Source organism: Emydura macquarii, unplaced genomic scaffold (assembly GCF_026122565.2).
Source record: "Emydura macquarii macquarii isolate MOO-44397 ecotype Brisbane River unplaced genomic scaffold, CSIRO-AGI_Emac_v2 contig_1146, whole genome shotgun sequence".
Lineage (NCBI taxonomy): Eukaryota > Metazoa > Chordata > Testudines > Chelidae > Emydura > Emydura macquarii.
In genome coordinates, this window is record NW_027131283.1 from 18,869,904 (window position 1) to 18,891,478 (window position 21,575).

At 41.0% G+C, this 21,575-nt stretch overlaps 1 long non-coding RNA gene across 1 annotated transcript in view; it reads left to right on the top strand.

Annotated features, from left to right (window-relative positions):
* The first annotated feature begins 1,401 nt into the window (after positions 1-1,401).
* Positions 1,402-21,575, top strand: part of LOC137152229 (uncharacterized) — a 36,251-nt gene continuing 16,077 nt past the window's right edge. Inside the window, exon 1 of the long non-coding RNA XR_010919496.1 lies at positions 1,402-1,441. This is a non-coding gene — a long non-coding RNA (uncharacterized lncRNA). The remainder of the gene's footprint in view (positions 1,442-21,575) is intronic.

The window sequence follows — 21,575 nt, forward strand, 5'->3', positions numbered from 1 at the left end:
TTCAGTAGACATAATCACACTAGTTCTCATCAAGCAGTGCACTAAGAACTAGCTGTGGTAGCACGGGCAGTAGTGAGCAGTGGCACAGGCCAGCTGCCTCAAGTACAAACCCATCTAGCCCACCTGGGAATGTGCAGGTCAGCTAGCCTGTGCCGTTGACTGCCTCAGTCCATGCTACCACACTACGCTACTGTTTTTAGTGTGCTAGCTCAATGAGAACCAGTGTGACCATGTCAACTTGAGCTGGGAATCACACCCCCAACTCCAAGGGTAGATGTAGCCTGCTGGAGACATGGACAAGAAGATTGAATAAGTCACTAATGGCTTAAATGTTTTCTTTTTACCAACATAATTTCTCCTACAACACCAGTTTGTCTCACAAACCCAATATGCTGCCTGATTGATTTATTATTCCCTTCTTAGTCCCCGCTCACCAAAATTGTCACTAGTGGACAGCAAATTAAACATAACTTTACAATATGGTCTGACAATAAATAAAGCCAATATGGGCTCTGGGCTGCCTACACAGAGGCATCAAACCATCAAGCACCGAGATGTGATAGTCCTCCTTGAAACAACTTGGATTAGACCAGAGCTGGGGTAACACATTCAAGCCAGAAAAACAGACAAACTGGGAAGGGTTTAGAAATGAACACTAAATATGAATGAGAGCTGAAGGGACTAGCTTATAGGGAAAGGTTAGAAATGCTAATAAATATGTGTAGCTTGGTTAAGCACTGGCATGATAACCCTCTTCAGTTTTCTCAATGTTACAAATACCAAAAATGGAAAGAGATGTTCAGTAATGCACTAGAAGTAAAGGTATGAAATATAAAAAAGAAAATGTAGGGTAACTATCAGGAAAAACTTCCTGGGAGTGGACTTCCAATGTAGTGGTAATATGCACAAAAGAGAAGCAGCTCTTCAACTGAGACCATCTTCTGTGGTAGCTTTGGGCCAAATTTTCAAAGATATTTAAGATCCTTAAGATGCAGACAGGCACCTAGTGAATGCACCTAGGCACCAAACTGCCATAGAAATGAATGGGAGTCCAGTGCCTCGGCCCTTCTATAAATCTAAGCTCCTCCCTGCACCTTTTGGTGCCTAAACACTTTTGTAAATCTGGCCCTTGCTGGGTTTTCTTTCAAAGAACCCAATCTTGCAAACACATCTATTCCTACTCAATGCTACACACAGGAGTAATCCCACTGAGCTCAGTTAGAATACTCCTCTCTGTGAAGTTATCCAAATACACATGCAACATCAGGACCTACTGCTCTGCAGTGAAGGGTTGCCCCCATTAGAGGAACTTCTTTCCCAGCATGCTTTTCTGAGGGTGGCCTTTTAAACAGGGCACAGCAAAGCAGCTACAGGCTTAAAGCAGACATTTTGCAGCTCATTGTTGCTTGCTACATCTTTCTTCCTTCCTTCCTTCCAGCTGGTAAGTACCTGTTATGTTTCCCCCCTAGCTTTTTTCTGCCCTGATTGCTGATGAGGTGGAATATTCTCACAGAGATCTATTAGACCTCATAATAAAAGGGACATTTAAAGCTGATGATATACTGGGGTATACATTGTAGGGAACAATACTCACTGGCACAGGAATGGACTAGATGACTGAACACCTCTTTTCCATCTCTAGTTTTTATGATTCCATAATTAGGGTGAAATCCTAACTCCATTAGAATCAATAGCAAAACTCCCATTGACTTTAATGGGCCAGGGTTTCACCCATGGAGCCTAAGGGGAATCTTTACTCATTATAAAACTTCTAACTCCTATCTGAGGAATTATCTGCTGTTATAAAAGAAGTTGTTGTCCTTTTAGTACTATAAAAAGTAATTACGTATTGAACATGGGTTACACAAATATAAATCCCCAGACAAAAACCTGCATTCACTTAAAGTTAAGGTTGTTACACTAACATATGGTTTAAAGAAAGTAAACATCAAGAACATTACAGGTGGAAAGAAAAATAAAAAGCTAACTATTAAGAAATATACCTGAGAAAATTCACTGCTAAACTCTGGCTGCTTTGCATCATTTTGGTGCATCATTTCAGAGTAAAGTATCTGGAGTTTTCTGGGTTTTTAATCCTGTTTTAACAACTGTTAACAAACATAAATGTATATTCTAGTAGAGACAGAAACAGACACATTTGTTCCTAGTTATGGTCCTGTCTAATTTACAATTGTGATACTTAACACATGTTAAAACAGGATTAAAAAATCCTAATGTAGACAAGGCCAAAGAGTGAAATATCATACAGTTCATACGTTTTCTGACGCAAATCTGTGCTGGAACAGGGAATTGAAGGCAGGCATCCCACATACCAAACTAACATCCTTAACCACAGGCTTATCCTTCCTCTAATGATTTACATCAGTTGAGGATTTGGCCCTTTCAGAATTCTGGGGCTTAAAATTTTCCATGCTGGAAGGGTGGAGCTGAAAACTTCCAATGCAGGCTTCTGTGCTTGTGATAGAAACATGGCGATGACTGTGAATAATTTGTGTATGTTTTTTTTAAAAAAAAGAAATTACTTTATGCATGAATGTTTTCTCCAGTTATACATGTACAATTGTTTTAAAAATATATAAACCTTCCCCTTTTGTAATTAGAGGGACCCAAAAATACCTGAGACAGTTTTTCCTTCCAATGTACAATAGAATTAATCCTTGAGGTCCAAATCTTTCTGAAGCTCCTTTTAGGTCTGCACAACTCTCTACTCCAGTTCTTTGTCTAAGAACTACTATCTAACACTATATCTAAACATATCATTAACCTATGGCAAAGTTCAATGCTTTTTAGTGTTCTCTCTCATCATTGGAGGATGGAAAAATCCTTGCAGCAGTACCACAATTTCATTTGCACAAAATGTTTGTGGTATTGTTGATGACGTTGTTTCTTTGCAAAATACATATCTGTGTTGTTTATTTTTTTAATTTGCTCTTCATTAACTGCCTTGCAATTTGACATGTGGTTATAATTGCCTTTAACAAATCCACGCTCCTTCAAAAGAATATCCAAGTCAACATGCCAATGTGGCTCACAATAGTTAGAACTCAGACACATTTCTAGTGTTTTGAGGTTTCTTTCTTAATTGGCAAAATTGAAGAGTATGTATTAGCAAGAGCAAAACCACTGTCTCAAAGTCATGTTGAAAATTACTTCATCCTGCCAGTGCCAAATTAAATGCCTTTTCCTTCACTTTGTATGTTAAATGGCAAAAGTTGGATTTGATCGTAACCATGTGCACATCAATATGAGTGATCATTTAGATGTGTTGTATGAATACCATCAATAATAGTCCTATCAAAGAGCCGGGAGCTTTTCTTTATCTTTCCATTTTATATGAATTACCACTATCATCTGCTTTCTTCAGAAGTCAAGAACATAAATCAGGGCCTTCTAAAGCAAGAATGAAGTAAGGTCTGAACTTAGCAAACATAAAACATGTCCGATACCTGTTAACTTGTGGTGGGAGCGACGTCATTGTGGAAGAAAACTTGTCTAGAATTCAGTCTTCAGACTACAAGATAAATATAACACTGATAATTACTAAATGCTCAGATTTATCCCTGGGTTAGTCTTCTCTACGTGTGCTGTATAAAGTATATAAATTTGTCAGAATGATGCATTCACTGCCACCTTCCATGATATGGAGGGCCAACTGAGATCTAACAGGCCAGCTTCTCAAATTGGTCTCACTCCATTGACTTCAGTGAAGTGATGCCAATTTACAGGACCTGAGAATCTGGCCCAAGAAGCAAAACATCCCATTATGGGAAAAGAATTAGGTAGCAACACTATCTGTGTTCTAAGAATAAGTAACAAGCTACTTGTATATACAAAACATCAGGGCAAAATATTAACAATAACAAATACCAGTCCCCCCCAGGTATTTAATGATTATATACTCAGAAAGGGTGTCCATGAGTTGCATAAATATAAAATAACATGAGACAGATGAAAAAATATTCTGACTGAGAGAAAAAGACCAAAATGATGTCTTTCTTGTATGTAATACAAGACAGAAGCACCAGGAGGTTAACAAAGTTTTATACCATATGGGAAGCTGATTTCCAGCGAGAGAGAACAGCAAAAGAGTTGTATAAGATATGGCATAAGTAATGAGTCAAGAATGTAGGGACTACAAAATTAAACTGCATTATAAACTGGGTATATCTAACTTCCATATTAAGGCTACATATTGAACTCCCGAAAAGTATTGGCACTGCAACAAAGAAATTGGATATTTTTAAAAAGTGTTATCATTGTCAGAATATCCTAGCTGACTATATGGAAAATCATCAAAAATGATAAACAAAACCATTCCAGTGCTCTGAAACCATGTTTACTGAACATAATTAAAGGCATACCATTAAACAGAACTAAACCTTGTATGGCTAACCTGGTCACTTCAGAAGTTAGACAACAGATGACATACTGGAAAGATACACAGTATTTATCAGCTTGACTTTGGCTTTCTGAAGACTTCCAAACTATAGACACGGAAAGAAGCTTCAAGAAATAAGATCTTTTTGTATTTCCCAAATTCAGACAAAACATGGAAACAATTTATGACAAACTCAGACTTCTCCTTTCCCAGAAAGAATGTTTAGACTCCTAGACCCATCAGAAGCCAGAGGAATGTATAATTTACTAATTAATCCCCCATCTTCTTATGTAATGGATTATTCTGATATACTGTGTGTGTGTGTGTGTGTGTGTGTGTGTGTGTGTGTGTGTGTGTGTGTGTGTGTGTGTGTGTGTGTGTGTGTGTGTGTGTGTGTGTGTGTGTGAAATAACATTTAAATACCTATGTTAATAGAGGATGCATTATGAGAGAACCCAGTTCCACAGGGTAGCATTTAATTTCCTTAACCATGAGACCATTCTTTCTCTTCCTGCATTCTCTACCTCATTCACTACACAACTTCTGTAACAAATGAGGCAGGGGTCCTACAGACAACAACCTCCTTCACTTCATAACCCTGATCCATCCCCAGTGCAAGTTCAGCCCGTGCACTGATGAGGGAGATGGTCCTGTGGAAAAAATAGTAAAAATAGTATTTGTGCATGTAATTAAAGAATTATATGCACACAGACTTAAAGATGCCTGCGCAACCCTTAATTCTGGCATTTCCTAAATGTTAAATGATTTAGTTTTATTTAATGTATTTTACAATAATTTCTTATTTAAAAAAAAAAAAACTGGAAAAAACAGAATTTCTATCATGTGGACCCATATTGACCCTCAAATTGGGTTATCAGCAAGGTTTGAACCTTTAGATCTACAGTATAGAATCTTCCTCTTGAGCTAAAGGAATTACTGGTAGTAGTGGTGGTCTGGTATCCTCTATGTACACCAGAACTAGGGGAAGACAAGACATACACTTTGTCAGTGGGTTTTGCAGCTCTTTGCTGGCAGCAGAAGAGCATGTAGAGTCAGGGCGTCTGGATTTAATTCCAGCTTCTGTAGGGGTGTGAGCTGTAGTGGTTATAGACCTTTCTGCCCCTGTGCCCTCTGCCTGTTTATCTCTTACTGTTCCTCTTTGCCCCACCATGGCTCCATTTGCCGTCATCCTCTGCACCTATTCACACTGCGATCTACTGACTCTCCCATCCTTTCCTTTCCGCTTCAGTCCTACTTCCCCTCTGTGCCTCTTCCACCTTCCCCCCAGCTTTTGTCCTCCTTGGCTGCTCTCCATCCTCTGGTTCCTGAAACCCCCTCTATGCCCCTCCCTCCATTCCTCGTCCCTCTATATTAACATCACGTAGCCTCTTCCTTCTCCTTCCTGATGCCTAGATGCCAAGTGGGGAGCACTGAGAGCAGAGGAGAGACTTCTTGCTCTTAGGATATGTCTGACTAGAGGCTGGAGATGTAAACTTCAGCTCAGAGACATACCTGCCCCAGCTCTGACTGAGCTAGCGCACTAAAAATAGAGTGTATCTGTGGCAGCACAAATGGTGGGAGGGACTAGCCACCCCGAGTATGTACCCATCTGAGATGCTAGGTATGTAGTCATGGTGGCTAGCCCCTCCTGCTGCTCTGAGTGCTGCTGCTACTCTCTATTTATAGTGGACTAGCTCAATAGACCTAGTGCGAGTTTGTCTCCTTAAGATGGAAATTATGCCCCCCGCTCACAGCGTAGACATAACCTTAGTTTCTATGCCCAGTGCCACAGCATCCCCCAATTGCCAGGAGTAACATCTGCAGGGGAAAATCTGCTCAGTCCCTGTATCCTGAGCCTGGAGCATATGCAGTGCAAACAGAATCGTCCAGCATGTGTCACCTAGATTTTTCAGAGGCTTATAACTTGGCCAAATTTGGGGGAATTTTCATGGAGACCTAAAAAAGGCATGGAGGTGTTAGAATTTCTCCAGGAAATGGTTATAAGAATTTTTTTAAGATGAGTAAAACAATGTATTTCTTACCGAATCTCACCCTCAGAAATGATGAAACCATTTTAGCTGAAAGTTCCCATAAACTTCAACCTGAGGTTGACAACTCGCATGGGAAATTTCAGCAGCCTGAAAAGTTAAAGTTGGGCAAAGTTATAAAGTACTGAAACAGGGTCTTAAAATGGAAAGGTCAGCCAACTTAAGCATAAATGGTTCTACCGGCTCCATCTATAATTAGGGACAGAGAAAGAACGAATATATGGTAGTATGTTGTGCTATAAAGATTTTATTGGTATGGTTTGAGATGATTGTGCTCCCTTTTGCATAACAAAGCAAGTCATCAAATCTCGCTTCTGAGAAGCCTACAGATCCTTACTTCCCAATCTGCTGTAGCAACAAAAGAAGAAAATGAAAAAGGAGTGGTGGAAAAGAAACTCGCCCTGGCTTTCTCAATGTGTCCTCTGTCTTCTTAAACTATTAACTCCTGGGGGCAGGCACCACATCAACTTTTGTGTCTTGTACATCCTTGAACACACTTTCGATACATTAATTATACCGTGATTCCAACTGTACAGGTCTCAGTCTGAGGGAGAGAAATTTTCATTCAATGTCTTATAAATCTCTCAAATTGTTTAAAGAAGATGTTCTCCATGTAATGATGTCATTATTTTAAATTCCATTTTCCTGGGGCCTTTCCAGGGCTAGAAGCAAGTTCTGAATAAGCCACTGGAAAGTTGTGAATCTCCCCTGCTTAATGACATAAGGCTCTGATTTCTTGCCCTGATATGTCTCTAGTTCCTGGACCTTAAACTTGTCACTGGTGCAAAACAAAATATTGGCTTGGTGGTCATGCCAGTGTAATGTTTGGAGGATTTTGTGGGTTTAAAAAAAAAAGACAGAGAGAGATTTATCTACATTTTTTTATTATTATTATTATTATTTGAAATATTAAGGCTGTTTGACATTGCTTAGAGGTTTGAAATGATAGATTGAGTCCTGGAAAGGGTGAATGAGAAGTGAGAGTACAAGGTGGTCAGTGGTGTTTAATAAACTCAGTTTGTCTCACGCTTCTGTAGTTTATCATACAGATATCAGCACCTATTTAGGATAGACAGGCAATTAGTTTATGCCTTTTTTCAAAGATATGTTTTCAAATAAGGCCACACTTTATATTTCCTCCACTGGCTGAGATAATTCTGTTGGTTAGTATCCTTTGTTTATCACCTTTTTAAAAAAACAACAGCACTGACTTGTTTTTACTAGCGCAATTTAATTTGTTCTTTAATTATTTGGAACGTGTTTGCACATGGTCACATTCTAAAGTAGAGCCTTTGTTAAAAAGAATCAAATATGGGTTTTACTTACTGCAATATGAGACAGTTTCTAAGACCTCTAAATGTTACATGTGTCACCGTGAATGTTCAGTTGATGCTATGGTGGTTGTAACTCATGTAAACATAGCAAATTCAATTGTCTCATACGTAACAAATAGCTGCTTCATTGACTTCAGGAAGACTACTCCATGAGTGAGAACTGCTTGGGTCATAAAAGTTGCAAGATCAGACTTCAGGTTCTGCCTTCAGCTACATTAGTGAAAATCTGGATTCCAGTAATCAGCCAAGCCAGGTCTACTTTACAAAGTTTTGTCAGCATATGTCGGTTAGTGATATGAAAAAAACGCACACACACCCCTAGCCGACATAGCTGTACCAGCAAATTGCCAGTGCAGATGCAGCTAAGCTATGCCAACAAAAGAATGCTTCTGTCAGCACAGCTAATGTTGTTAGGCGAGGTGGTGTTACTGTACCAACAGAAAAACTCCTTCTACACCTGGTGGGGGTCTGCCAGCATAGCTGTATTGGCAGAGTATGTGTAGTGTAAGCGAGCCATTACTTTGTTTTTACAAAGGAGTTACTCCAGAATGAAGTCCGTGGCATTACTCCAATTGACACTAGTATAGGATAGCAGAATTTTGCCAATAATCTATAAATCTCATAAAAAACATGACTGGTCATATTGGATCACTCTGATTATCCTGCCTTTGGCAGTGACCAGTACCTGATGCTTCAGAGAAAGGCCAATAATCTACCTAGCCAACTGTAGAATGCTGAACAGAAGAGGAAAATATTTTTCTGATACTTACTTCAGGGGTAAACTAATCACGTGTATGAGATTTCAAGGTTTATATGACCGCTATACTTTGCATAGCTGCAAACATTATTAATGGCCATAAAATTCTCCAGTTCTTTTTAAAAATCTAGCCACAATATTTGGCAGGACTACCACCTGCAATGGCAGATTTCACAAGTTGACTATAAATTGAGTAAAGAAATGTTTCCTTGTATTTGTTTTAATTTTACTGGCTACTGGTCTCTTCCTAGTGTCTCTCTAATATATGGAGTTATAAGGGTGGGATTTTCAAAAGCACTCAGTGTCCAACTAACTCAGCTCACATTCACATTCAAACCAATGGCGGTATTAACTTTTATTTCAGTGGGAGAAGACGTAGGCCAATGTTGAGTGCATTTGAAAACTCCACCCTGTAGCTATTAGAGCTGGACAAAGAATTTACTGTGAAAAATCTGCTTGTCAAATTTAGCTTTTTTGTTGTGAATTATCTTGAAAGAGATCACAAGTTATACATATTTGTTCATTGGTCAGCTTTGTTCAGGAAATGTTTTATTTGGACACGTATCAGTTTTTTGATTGCTTGTGAACTGTTCATGTAAGTATTGTTGTGAGCATTCAATAGTCACAATTTGAAATGCAAGCAGTTTTTATTGGTTCCAAAGGTCACATGGTATGTCTCTATTCTCTGATTAGATGAGCGTAAATATTGGAATCCTGGGTCTGTTGTTAATCCCCTAGAGTATGTCTTCAATGTAGAGACTGGCACTTGGGTCTTAGCACCTGGGTTAGCCTGGCTCGGGTTTCAGTAGCCACTCTGCAAAACCATATCTGAGTTGTGGCCGCACTGGAGCTCCACTCACTCATGTGAGGCACTTGGATTCCAGTGGGAATCTCTTTCGTCATAGAGCGACCAGTCTGTAGCTTCAGATGGGGCAGCCAGCCCAGATGTAAAACAGCACTACTCCTGAGTGAGAGGTTTTTTGGTGTGGATAAAAGCCGTATTAGAGACAACACCCAAGTAGATCCCAAGCTAACTCTGCAGTGAACGTATACTCTGTTAGGCCTTGTCTACACTTAAAAAATAAGTTGACCTAATATAGTGTGATTATATAATGTAATTACAGCAGTGGCTGATGTCCACACTGCCCTCTGGGTCGGTGGAGTGTGTCTTCACCAAGAACACTTCCACTGACCTAAGGGGCAGTGTGGAGAACTGAGAATCCCATTTCTCAGCTCCCTGCTGGGAGCCCACAGGCTCTGAGACTCCCTGTGGGCTCCCCCCCCCCTCATCCAGCTGGGAGCCAGAGGAAGCTATCAGGGACTTCTCCCCTCCTCTTTCCCTACCGGGAGCTGGGGGAAGCTGGGCTTCTCCATTCCCTGCTCTCCTCTGGAACTGGCAGCCATATCAATTTCAGTAATTGACAAGGCTGCTCCCAAGGGGAGCAGGTGGAAAAGCACCCGAACTTCTGGCCCCGGCTTCCAGTCCAGAGCGGAGAGTTCCAGCTCCCGGCTGGGAGCAGGGTGAGAAGTCCGGGTGCTTCTCCTTCTGCTCCCCGCCAGGGCAGCCTTGTCACTAACATGGTTGAGCTGCAAAATTGACATGGGAACCAGCTGCCCAGGCTTGCAGCAGCCCAGGCTTGGACTTTCTTGTCGATTTCACCCCTCCACAGTGGATGTAAGGGGACGCAGTCTCTACTTTGACACTGCGTCATCCTAGCTCTGCCGACAAAAACCCTATACCTCTCGTCAAGGTGATTTTATTTTGTCGAAAAAACAGGGCAGTTTTGTCAGTGGGGGATTAATTGCAGTGTGTACCCCCCCCCCCCCCCCCCCCCGTTTTGTCGACCAAGGCTGATTTTGGTCGACAAAAGTCTCTGATGTAGACCAGGCCTTACAAATCCATAATTCACTTTCAATGAATCTTCACTATTCACTTCTAATTAGCTGCTTCCGCAAACATTCCTGCCAGTAAACAGATTTGACAGAGTTTCAATGGAAAGCGAACACACAGGGAAACAAATCTACTTAAAGTGTGTTCATTTAAAGCATTGAGTGAAAGCTAGGGTTAACCTTTTAATAATGATTTTAAGCAATCGTCCAGCTTTAATCATACTGCACTGATTCTGCTGTCACACCCAATTCATGCTGACATTATTCTATTGACTTCACTGGAGTTACTCCTAATTGACATTGATGTAAATGAGATTCGAATTAGGCCCTATATGTAAGGTTTATCTACACAATAGGGTAATGTGCTCTGCAAGGTGTGATTTCTAAACAGCATGAATATGTTTTACATTAATTGGTCCACGTAGACCCTGCTGGTGCGCTTTAGCAGAGTGCTGTTTTAAATAAAATTATGTTAAAGCGCACAAGGGAACCTTTATTATGCACTAGCAGGATCTAGGGGCCAATTAATATGCAACACATTGGTACACTTTAAAATCACATCCCCATAGAGTGCATTATCCTACCACAGAGACAAGCCCTAATACAACATATAATGAGCTCTGAAACTTGTCCCACAGTTGTCACAATTCATTATGCCAGGCAGAAGCCATAATCAGGTTTATTGCTGTTGAGGGGAATGGCAGGTGCAAAACTTTTGCAGTGCTTTACTGGGGCAATTCCAAACCCAAGAGAGTGTGGCCAGATTAATAAAAACATTTTTGAGAACAGTCTTGGATGAAGTTCAAATTATTCAGACAACTAATGAATTTCAGATTAGGATAAGGAGCAACTTCAAAATGTACCTTTCAGTGGAAAGTGAACGTCGTATTAAGTAACATGTTCTGTCTGACACATAAGATGTGTAGCTTTTTACCAACTTTATTGTTGCAGTAGTTTAATCTTTGGTTACTTTTACTACCAAAGCAAACTGGTATGTGAGGTTTGTGTGCAGATAGGATGATTCGTTTTGTATGTCCAAAATGTGTTTGCTTTGGGCTGGGTTTGCTGCTAGTCAATAAACCACATCTGAAGCACTAATACTCTCATAAACTGGTTTGTGCTCTCTGATCATTTCTTTTAAACACAGCTTCTATTCAGAATCAAAAACTTTAGCACTTTTCAGAGAAACCAGATCCTTCAGCTTTGCCACATGATTTAGCACCATACAACACATGGTTTCAAAGTCACTGTTGCAATTTTAAACATGTGTGATGCTACTCTAACTGCACGGGCTTTTTCACAAATGGTGATGAGTTTAACGAATTTTCCTGGCAATTTAAATATAGCTGTCTTGAATACCATGTGATATTAAAGGGTTAAATTCAGCTAAATAACACTGCCTGGACTAAGCAGTTGCAACTCACATGGAACTGTACCAGCCAAATTCAGAGGTATTGCAAACACACTGGGTTTAAGATGGGTACAAAATGGGTGGAAGCAGTAGAATACTGATTTGCCCCATTTTGGCAATCAGTGAGTGTCCAAAACAAGTACAATTTAAATACAGTGAAGGCTGAAAAGCAATTAATAGTTGAGTATAAAATAAAGTCATTCCTCACTACTTTAATTTCCACCTACAGTATACCCGGCCCTTCCAGGAGACAAAATCAGCCCTGGTATAAGTGGAGGCTTCATTTTCTTATATCAGTGGTAAATTTTGTCCCCATTCCATACAAAAAGCATCAGTTACAATCATTTTTCAAATCCACTTAACAAAAGGGATAACACAATCTTTGGTTATTAGGGAAGGGAATAACAGAAATATTTAATGGGAGTAGTGAGATTGTTTCCTGTGTATATGTCCCAGGTGACACCACTGCTAGAACATTGTGTCTGCTTCTGATGTCTACCCTATTTTAACAAATGTTGAAAAATTGGAGAAGGTTCTAAGAAGAGATTAAAAAAAAATGATTTGAGGTCCAGAAAATATTCTTGTCAGTGAGAGACTTAAGGGGTTCAATCTATTTAATTTACCAAAGAGAAAGTTGAGAGGTGTGTTGATGATCATCTATAGGTACCTACAGAGGGAGAAGATATTAAGTATTAACAGGCCCTTTAATTTAGCAGAGTAAGGCATAACATGATCCAACAGTTGGAAGCCAAAACTTAAAAAAAAAAAAAAAAAAAAAAATCAAATTGGAAATTACCCACATTGTTAAGAATTTATATTTAATTAATCATTGAAACAGATGAGCAAGAGAAGTGGTAAATACATCATCATTTGACGTTTCTGCACTGAGATGGAATGTCTTTCTAAAAGATAGTGCTAGAGCTCAACCACAGTTTATTTGGCTCGATGATGTTCACTTATGAATTAAGGAAGAATAATTCCTCTCCCTCCAGGAATTACTGGGTGAAATTCAAAGACTTGATCTGCAACACATATATGAATTTAAATACTACTTTTTTCCATTTCCAACTCCTGACACTTCTGCTAAATGAGGGAGGAGGTGGCAGTATGTTGGTGCCAATAAGATATGAGCCAAATTGCTGCTGGGCAAATGTTAGGTATGGGATTTTAAAATGTCATGTCACCATAGCAGAGAGACAAGGTGTATGAGGTCATATCTTTTATTGAACCAACTTCTGCTTGTCAAGCTCTCCCCCCAACAGAAGGTGGTCCAATAAAAGATCTGACCTCACCCATCTTGTCTTTTTAATATCCTGCAACTGACATGGCTATAGCTACACAATCTCCCCCACAAATGACAAGCTTTGTAAAATTATAACAATACGCAACAAGCATCACCTGTTGCATTAGTGCTTTACTCCTCCTAATACCACAACAACATAAATGAGAACCCTCTGCTGTACAGCATTCCTGTTTAAACGGGGCAATCCTCAGGGAATGTGTTCCATACAATACTTTTCAAGGACTCTAAACAATGGTTAAATAGCACACCTAGTCTATTTCAATGGCACGATTGTTGTTATCTTGTAAGCTGTTTATTGTACTTAATGGGTGTGAACTGCTTTTTGTTCTCTGAAGCCTTCTGTTCACTTCATATTATTCCTTGCCCTCTTAAGACTGATAAAGGAGTTGATATAGCTTCTTTAGATGCAGGGTACTAATCAGAGGTCAGAATTTAGTCCTAACTATTTTAATTTGTACAACTCTTATTTTGAAGCAATCATGACATTCCAATGACTACAGTATCTCCCAGCATAATAAATCACTATGAGCCTCTAACAATTAGGATGATCGTTTAGCTAGTATGTTTATTTTCAGTTAGAGTATGCCAATTAAGAGGACTGTACTGTATCACCTTATTCAATTGTAAAGGTATCTGTTATCCTGGGGGCTAACTATAGTCATCCAAGTTTTGCTGCAGATGTTAATACTAATTGGCTGTAAAAGAGAAAAAACATACCTGCCCTCATGAAATGTGACTTACAGTAAAATGGGAAAATCATCATGAATTCAGGGTCTGTAGAATTACAAAGAGTACTCTGGAAACAAGGGCAATGTGTGATTTGCATACATATCTTCCCAGAGCACACATAGCAGCATAAACCATAATGATGTGAATGGATGCTTTTTACTGGTGGTATGTCTGGGATGTAGCAGCTTCGCTAGTCCACTGAAGTGCGAATTCATTATGCATGTTTCAATAATTACAGCAGGCTAAGCTAAAAAAGATGGCACTCACTCACTTTTACAGAGCCTGAAATGAGCTTGTAAAAAGAAGATCACGAGCTCCAGGCATACTCATACAATGAAAAATCCACAGCATGCTTAGACTGTAAATTCTAGGACTGTCTTTTTGTTCTGGGGTCCTGGTTCTAGGTACTACAATAATATAAATCATGATCATTCTGAATATGCAAAACAAAGAGTTATTGTTTCAAACACTGGACATGAAACCCCAAATACAGCATGAATCAGTCCTGGGTTGATTGTACCTACTGCTAACAGGTACCTGAAGAACCTGCTTTGGCAACCCTTGTATAGTTTTGGCAACACTTGTATAGTTTGCTGGTAAAGTCTTATTGAACAAAATGTTATAGATAGGACAGGCTGAAAGGGCTGCTCAGTCCTCAGTAAAGTTCCCCTCATCTTGTTGGAACATATAATCTCAGTCATGCTTTTCTTAGCCTTTTCCTCTTTGTCTAATCATTTTTCAGTTGTCTATCTCCAGGGTCTATAAAAATTGACCTGGCATTTCCCTTTCTGCATGGGAGAGATGTTTCAATGGTAGGCAACAGCAGGAATATATGAAAATGCAGGACTCATGAGTTACGCAGTCAAAACAGCGAAATCATCATCATCATGTCAAAGTAGGAGTTAAAACACATGTGAAATAAATTATAAGTTAGCAATAAAGAAGTCCACTGCTGTCATCGCCATGACTCTCTCAGTCAACTGCATAGAAATGCAATATCCATCTGTTTGATGCCTATCCCAAGCACCTGCAAACACGTATTCACATGCTTAATCCTGCCTCAGCACAGGAGGCTGGAATAGATGACCTCCTGAGGTCCCTTTCAGTCCTGCATTTCTATTACTCTACCCACCATTTATGGTATCGTAAAGCAGAACTTTACAATGTTGCATGTTATTACAATCACTGAGAAAGTACAAACATTCTGGTCCTCTCTTTGTAACAAATTGGGAGACAAAAATAAATCCGAAACTTTCACAGTTCTAGGACTAGATTAAACCCTGAGCGTGCAGCTAGGCTGGTACAAGCATTCACTCATGGGGACAAGAAGATGTTGTTCTTTGGCCAAAGGCGCATTAAATGGAGGTTGCTGCTGCTGAAGGCGGCTCACTGGGAATTTCAGCACATCTTGTGGCCAGCCTGGCTCCACCCTGGGTAACTATTCCTCTGCTATTGAAGGGCATTACAATTAACCTGGACTGAATTACAACTGGTGATTATAAAGGCATGGTTGTGTCTCTGCATTAAGGCTGGGTTTGGTTTTACACCAAACTCTTTGTACAATATATTCCCCTTCCTCCTGCGCGCGCGCGCACACACACCACACACATTTTACAGTGCATAATCCGAGTAAAGAATGGATTTTCCTCAAATGTACATTTGAAGAAATTAGGCTGTAATTAAACAAAGTTATTAATGATGGGGAAAAAAACCATACAATTTTCCCTGACTCAAAATGACTGCCATTTTTCATCATTCACAATGGAATTGAAGCTACTCATACCCTCCATAAAGGTAGCTGAAACCTCAGTAGTATTTGGAAAGGTGCAGCTAGTAAAGATAGCAGCTGTTTCCTATTGTTTCCAGTGGGACTGAAGCCACAGGCTGTGATCAGGGAAGATGGCTGCTTTTTCACTAACGCCTTTGGCACCATAATTCTCAATTTTCAAACCTACAAGTTCATGAAAAGCTATTGAAATGTATGACAAACGAGGGACATGTAGAATGCTCACTTTTTGTTACACAGTGATTTCATACAATATGGGGTTGGGGGTGGGGGGTTAGTCTTAATGATCAAATCTGTTTTAAATGATGCTTTGGCACTGCCTGGGAGTTGGGAGTAAAAAATAGAAAACTGAAAAACCCAGAAATTCTGTCATGGGCAACGATAATGACCATATCATGTGTTGTCATTCAACAGGATTTGAATTCTAGACATTCAAATCTCCTGCACAGCTCTCAATTCTGCCACTTGCGCTAAAGGAGTAACTCTCATCTAATCCATGGATTAGCTCTTAGAGGGGAACATGGCACACATTTCTGGCTATGAGTTACACGTATATTTCCTAGACAGCAGTAGAATGCTGGGAATCAGGAATCTGGGTTTCTGTTTTTCGTTCTGCATGGGGAGCATGGTCTAGGGGTTAGAACAGTGGTTACAGAAAGCATAGTTAAGCACATGGATTTGGCAGGTTCTTAGTGAGAGTCAGTGTGACTGAGTATATAAAATTGGGATTCCCATATTAGAAACCTGGGCTGTATTTCTCTCCTAGAAGTGACCTTGTCCAACTTCTCAGTTAAATTACCATGTAACTGACTACCTCATGATGGTTAACATTTTGAGAGGTTGTTCAATAATAAAGGCTGTGAAGTGCACAAAAACAAACAGGGAGAGCAAAAGATGAGCTTTGAACTCATGGTCTGCTTTCAGCTCAAGGCAAGGTTAAAGGGTTTTTGATAGGGATTGGCTACTATCCCACCCTTCTTATACTGAGAGCCAGTGTCAGCTGAAATGCAAAATGCTTGCCAAGTGGTAGTGAGGGGCCATGTTTTGGTTCTTTTGTTTCCAACAAAGCTGAAGACACAGGCTGCCTTAGGAAAGGCTGCCCCCTAAGTGAGATGGTTAGAAAACTATGAAGAAGATAGTTTATCCAATTAACCTTGGCTAGGTCAGGGAACAGAGACTAGGGATCCCAGGTTAGAGAAATGGCCAACTCCAGTGCTAGGGACTCGCAAACCTTTGTTGAAGCTGCTTTGACAGAGGCTCATCCTCTGTGAGGAGCTGTGGTTGGTCCTGTAGAGCAGAGGTAGCACTTGAAAATCTCCCACCCACCCCAGGATTGGTGTGCAGGCACTGTTGTGCTGGAGTTAGGGAGGATAGCGAGATGGACCCGCCAGTTCCCAGGCCTTGTCTACACCAGACAGATTAGGCCAATATAGCTGTACTGGCAAATCCTCCTAGTGGAGATGCAGCTTATACCCGCAGAAGAGTTCTTTTGCTGCTATAGTTTACCAGCTCCCTGAATTTAATAAGCTATACCAGCAAAAGGACTTTTTTTGTTGGTATAACGGCATCTACAGTGGGGCTTTTGCCTGCACAGCTGTGTCTGTTGGGAGCTGGAGGGGTTGATTTTTTTTTTTATACACTCCTGACTGACACAGCTATGCTGACAGCACTCTTAAATGTAGACCAGGCCATAGGTCGGTAGCAGTTTGCTTTGAAGAAGAGCTTTGAAGCCCCCCAACAAGCTGCCAATGAGTAATAACCGAACTGTGGAGCCTGCCATACCTCCCATGCTTTTGGATTTCTACTTCATTTCATTACATAATGTGTGTCCTAGTCCCAAATCAAATGAAGCAGTTGTTTGACCAGTTTCCTCATATCTCCCACATGCTTGCTGAGAGAAGAAGTGATGCTATTAAAGGTGACTATGATTTGTTTTAAGTTCCTGTGAATAAGTTCTAGGTGGGGGCTCAAGCCAAATGTTTGTTTTGACTGAGATGTCCAGTTATAACCTAAGCATCATGTTCTATTGAACCCAGCTCTTTTTTTTTTTTTTTTTTTTGCACTGTTGTTCACACCTGAGTTACACTAGTGTAGACAGGCCTCTGGTGCTTTAAATACCATGTGATCTAAATATGCTCTGTGGCCATCACTAGCCAGGGTACACTGGTGCTCCCAGCATTGCTATCGCAAAGCAAGTGGAGAATTTTTAAGAAAAACTCTTGGGTAGGTAAGACCAATCAGACCAACACACAGACCTTATGCTGAAATTTCAGCAGGGAGTTGAGTCTGTGCAAAATCCAGCCCCAAGCTATCCTTCCCTTGAGGGTTTTAAATATCCGACTAACCAGACCGTGGTTGCAAGAACATTCTCTAGGGAGCTGCAAAAGCATCTATAGTGCAGGGGATCAATCTGGTGTCTCAGAAATGGGTGTCTGAGGAATGGGAGCATGTTAATCAGACCACAGGAAGCATTTCACTTCCCCACAGAACTCAAGCCAGTCCTTTGTCTCTGAGCAAGGAATCCTTGCCTCTCACAGCCAGACCAAACTCCTGTGGATTGGAGTGATGGATCTCAGGGAGGGTCAGAGCACAGTCAGTGCTTTGTGACCTTATGGAATCTTATCCATCTCGTCTCTCCCCTCCCAGGAGAAAAGAAAAACACTGGTTGGAGGAACTGCAGAACCCATGGGTCTTTGTTATAGCAGAGACCTGGGTTATTATGTTTACTCAGTGTAAGTTCTCTGTGAAACTGGCAAATGACAATCGCCTCTCTTCTCCCCAAGTTATGAGACCTTGTTTCATGAAAAGGGTGGTGCAGGGCACAAGAAACAGACAAGCATCAGTGTAAGAATTCATAGTTGCTGAGTTTGCAGATTAGTTCATGTGGCTTTGGTCTGGGAGAGTGTCTCTTGCATTTTCTTCCACAAAAGTGTGCGATGGCCGGAGAACTTTTCACATCCTTGCAAGACTGCCTGCAACAGGAGCCAGAACTGTGCTATTCCTGAGAGCTGGCCACACTGATTGTTTAACATGCCTCTGGAACCACCAGAGGCTTTGCTGAAAAACCCATGCCAGGTCTGGTCTCTCTGGGCAAAGACAGCCCCCCTCCAGATCTCTGTGGTTTTAACAGTAAACATCCACTTAAACAGCTCTAGGTCATGCTTCCCAGGACACCCATTAGACGTGTATAGCTGGTCCCATGTGCCCCGTGGAATGTTCAGCACCATTATGTCAGGAAACTGGTCTCCTTAGGTGGTTTTGTCAGCACTAGTGAGGCCTGCAAGGAGACGAAATGTACTTGTGACATTCCCTTGGAGTCTCTCCTGCTCGCTGCCTCTCTGGGAAATCCACTGATCAAAGCATAAGCACAGAATAAAAAAATACTAAAAGTTAACTCTGTTCCTGGAGATTTCCTTCTCTTGTAGGTGGTGACGTGACTCATGTACACTTGAACCTGGGGGCACATGGGTATTTCTTTTGTGAAAAATCTGAGAAATTGAAATGGGGTAAGAAAAGCAGCATTTGGTGGCATCAAATGCCTGCTCAGAAAACTTGTCTTTTGAAGACTTTCCAGCTTTGCAACATTTCAAAATACTTTGAAATGCTTTGCAAAATACTAGAAAGCAAGTTAGTGTCCAGCATCTGTGCAGGCTGCCCCTGCCTTTCTTTAAAAAGGCAAAACTAGATTGCTGCACCTGATTTTGGGGGGATGTTATAGTTAGATGGGTGCAAAACTCATCCTCTGCTTCAAATCCTGTCTGAGTGCTAGTAGAATGAACCTTGCTGCTCTGAGACTAGCTACCTGTGTCTGCAAGGAGGGCCATGCTAGTAGCAGTGACATCAACTAACATAGACAAATTACCCCGTACGGAGTTACTTTCTTATATAAAACTCTCATACAATCACATTTTGAATATTGTTCCAAGAGGGCTGCAAGGCTTATCTGGTGCTTAGAAAGTCTGTCTTACAAGACTAAGCTTCAAGAGCTGATTACGTTCAGCCTTGGAAAAGAGGGTTTAGGGAGGGACACTTGATTGCAGGGTGTGTTTAAAAGTGTTATTCCAGGACCTTGGGAAAGTCCTGTTCAGATTACAAAAGGGATAGCAAAACAAGAGGTCAGGCTCTGAAGTCAGTAAAGGACAAGTTTAAAACTAATATCAGGAGAGTTTCTTCTCCAACAGGCTTCCGAATGTGGAACAGATTAGCTGGATCACTGACTGAAGCAGGCAGCAGAGTTGTATTCAAGAGTAGAAGGACTTGTGCTCAGTGCAGTCAGCTGTGATGGTGTTATATTGTGGAAGTGACTAACAGCCCCAACCAAATCAGACCCTCATTGCACTAGGTACTGTACAAACACATAGTACGAGACCTCCTTGCCCCTAAAGTAACGGCCATCTAAAAAGCCAAGATGGACAAAGAACGGGAGGGGAAACGTGATTTGCCTAAGGTCACACAGCCAGTCACTGACAGAGCTCAGAACAGAACTAGGTCGCCTGGGCCCTGGCTACTGGGCAATGCTCTGTTTTACCAAAACTTTCCTGATGAGAGAACACAGCAGGTGAACCAATTGTTCTCCCTTATATCTCCTTATGTTGCCATGTGTATATATACACGCTGGAGACAATTCTCAGGCCCAGACGAGGCCAGTCCCTCCAATGGGCTTGCTCCCCTAGCAGCAGAGTAGTTTCCAAGCAGGGAATATCAACCCAGGATGTCTCGCCTGATCTATGAAGTCAGCATGAACTGAGTACTAATACTTCTCTTGCTTCACTCAGCTCACTCACAGACTGAGTGCCTCGGCCCCTCTCCAGGAGAAAGGGAAGGGAGGGTTGTCCTTCATTCTCCTCTAAGGAGAGGAAGAACAGATCCTTGCTACCCAGCTCCTTTTCCCTTTGTGGAAACGGGAGGAAGAACTGTATAGTGGCACTCTCCCCTGGCAAGCGAGGAGTTCCCTACTTGCAGTTCCCTTCCTCTTGCCTTTGGAGAGAGGGGAGAAACGCTGGTGCTGTACTGACTGCACTGGCCAAAGCACTATGATAAGCTCTGCCTCAATACACGTGCCCACTACCTTCCATCAACAGGGCTCCATAGGAATCCCAACTGCATGTTACAGTCGCCTTGCCTTGACAGACCCCCTGGGGGAAGGGGAACAGGGCAAATGCTGTCTGCCTTCCTTGGGGGTGAATCCTCTGTTGAATGTAACTGCCCTCACCTCATTGATTCAGGGACTGCAGTCTGCAACACCAACAGCGGGGAATTCAAGTCCTCTGCCATCTCAACAAAACATCTCATGAGCATGACTCTAGTAGAAAACCAAAAATAGACCCAGTGCTTTAATGTAATGGTGCCTGCCACAATCTGAAAATATAGTTACTTTATTTTTCCTTTATTCATTTTTTGTAATAGTAATAAGAAAGTTGGAACAAGGCTGATGTTAGCAACTTTTGCATATTAAAAAAAGTATCTGTGAATATCAAATATCAGGTTTTCAGTGTAGCAAAAGAAGAGAGCTGTACCTGCCATTTTAAATTACTCTTGGTCATGTTTTTATTCTTCTTCTCCCCCTGGGATTTTAAGAATCTTGAAGAAATATGTGTGCACTCTTCAAATATTTCCTGAAGTCAGTGGATTCCATATGTTCTTAGGAAACAAATTGTTCCCTCTGTGGGTCATTCTTGATTACATTTAGTTTTCCTAACCAGTATGCTTAGGCACTGTGCAGTTTGCATTTTCTTGGACTCAGTGATAGAGATTTCCCCTCCTCCCCTTCTAAAATATACTGAACACCAGTACATCATGCATTTTAACGGCAGGACAAAAGAAATACGGTATTTTTCTTATACAGAGCTGAACACCTTGATATTATTTGCACTAAAGTGATTCCTAAATGAGTCACTCATTGTCAAGGTAAAAGTGAT